General features: G+C 49.5%; 1 protein-coding gene across 1 annotated transcript in view; it reads right to left on the bottom strand.

The window, feature by feature from the left end:
• Positions 1 to 660: 660 nt before the first annotated feature.
• The window catches only part of TH (tyrosine hydroxylase), a 73,120-nt gene continuing 71,371 nt past the window's right edge, over positions 661 to 2,409 (bottom strand). The window contains exon 13 of the mRNA XM_075566914.1: positions 661 to 2,409. This exon is cut by the window's right edge and continues 5,529 nt beyond it. The gene's annotated coding sequence lies outside the window, so the exon portion shown is untranslated.

The raw sequence follows: 2,409 nt of genomic DNA on the forward strand, positions 1-2,409 counted from the left end.
TAGTGCAGACTGTATACAAAGGATTTTAAAAGGTAAGTGGAAGGTATTACACTCACATGGTTTCAAAAGTTTAAAAGCATTTCGTTCACACGCAGTGGATCTCAGCAGCCGGATAGATGGTATCTCTGATTCCCCTCCTTCTGTGGCGTGCGTGTCACGGATGCGTTCCAGCTGAAACCGGAAGTGATGTCATCCGCTTCCAGGGGTTCCGGCCAATGTTGAAAACGTCACTCTACGCGTTTCACCTCTTCGGTTTCATCAGGCTCCATCCGTGACACGCACGCCACAGAAGGAGGGGAATCAGAGATACCATCTATCCGGCTGCTGAGATCCACTGCGTGTGAACGAAATGCTTTTAAACTTTTGAAACCATGTGAGTGTAATACCTTCCACTTACCTTTTATAAATTCTTGGTATACAGTCTGCACTATGTCCAGTCTTCTTCTTTAAGGTCTCTTGGAGTCTGTATGGGGCTAAGACTGATTACCTGACTGCAGTGTGACATTCCTGATATTCAAAGATACCTTTACGTGCCTTTAACACTCTCACGCTTGTGAGTACATCTACAATAGATCAGCCGATTTACTTTGATTTTACCACATACAATATTGCACTATCAATATATACTTTTTGTTTTCACATATTCTTGCGCTTCCCGGAGAACCATCCCTACTACCTACCACGAGGACTGACAGAGCAATCCTTACCGGGTTATAGCAGCACGTGTATATGTGTTTGTATAAGTATCACTTTTTGATTATTTAATCACTACTATATTACTTTGAGCACTTTGATTTATTTAGAGCGCCACAATTTGATAAGTTTTCTTTTCACAGTGAAACACTGTGGAGCAGGTAGAGATAGGGGCACAGTTGAGTGCTAGGCAGCAGGTAGAAGCCAGGGACATGCTAGCTAAGTTTAGGGCCCTCTTCACTGACATGCCAGGGACCACACATCTCACCAAACACCCAGTGCACACAGGGGATCTGCAGCCTCTGCATAAGCACGCTTATAGAGTGTCAGCAGAGGTCAAGACCAGTATGGAGAGGGAGATAGAGGAGATGCTGACCCTAGGGGTAATTACTCCGTCCCAGAGTCCTTGGGCAAGCCCGGTAGTTCTAGTCCCTAAGAAGGACAAGACCACCCGGTTTTGTGTGGACTACCGCTTGCTCAACGCTGGGACGGTGTCAGATGTCTATCCCATGCCCCGCATGGATGAGTTACTAGATGAACACGCACGGGAAAAGTATCTGACCACTATGGATTTGAGCAAAGGCTATTGGCAAATCCCACTGACCCTGGAGGCTAGGGAGAAGTCAGCATTCATCACTCCAAGTGGCCTCTATGAGTTTTTGGTGATGCCATTTGGGATGAAGAATGCCCCGGCTACCTTCCAACGCCTGGTCAATAGGTTACTGGAAGGGATGCAGAGCTATGCCAGGGCTTACTTAGATGCCATTGCTGTCTTTAGTAATTCCTGGGACTCCCACTTAGGACATGTAGCTGCGGTGCTGGATAGGATCAGGGGGACTGGGCTTACCTTAAAACCCACTAAGTGTATGGTAGGGATGGCAGAGGTCCTGTACTTAGGGCACAGGATGGGTGGAGGGCACCTCAAACCAGAACCAGCTAAGGTAGAAGCCATAGTTCAGTGGCCTGTTCCAAAAACCAAGAAACAGGTCATGGCATTTTTGGGCACCGCAGGGTACTATAGGAAGTTTGTCCCACAGTACAGCGCCGTGGCCAAACCCCTGACTGATTTGACTAAGAAGCAACTGCCTGTGCTTATCACCTGGACTCCTGCCTGTGAAACTGCATTCCAGGCACTGAAAACTGCGCTTGCTGGGGCCCCCGTACTGGCTGCCCCGGACTACACCAAACATTTCCTCATACAGACTGATGCCTCGGACTATGGCATTGGGGCTCTGTTGAGCCAAGTGGGGGACGACGGCAGAGAGCACCCTGTGGTGTACCTCAGCCGAAAACTACTCCCCAGAGAGGTGGCGTATGCCACCATTGAGAAAGAGTGCTTGGCCATTGTGTGGGCACTCAAAAAACTCCAGCCCTATGTGTATGGAAGGGCTTTCACGGTCCTCACAGACCACACCCCCCTGAGTTGGCTGCAGAGGGCATCAGGGGAGCATGCCAAGTTGCTAAGGTGGAGCTTGGCCTTGCAAGAGTTTGAGTTTACTATTCAGCACAAAAAGGGTAGTGAAAACAGCAATGCTGATGGACTTTCACGTCAGGACTATCCCTCTGAGACTGAGTTCATTAAGGTTGCCAGCAGTGCCCCACTCCCCGTTAGGGCCAGTGGGACACAGGTCACCCATTAAGAAGGGGAGGTGTAGAGGGAGAGGGGGGTTGCACCCCATATGGCCACCCCCTGACCTCACCAGGGAGACAAGGGGT

The sequence above is a fragment of the Ascaphus truei genome, chromosome 12 (genome assembly GCF_040206685.1).
Source record: "Ascaphus truei isolate aAscTru1 chromosome 12, aAscTru1.hap1, whole genome shotgun sequence".
NCBI lineage: Eukaryota > Metazoa > Chordata > Amphibia > Anura > Ascaphidae > Ascaphus > Ascaphus truei.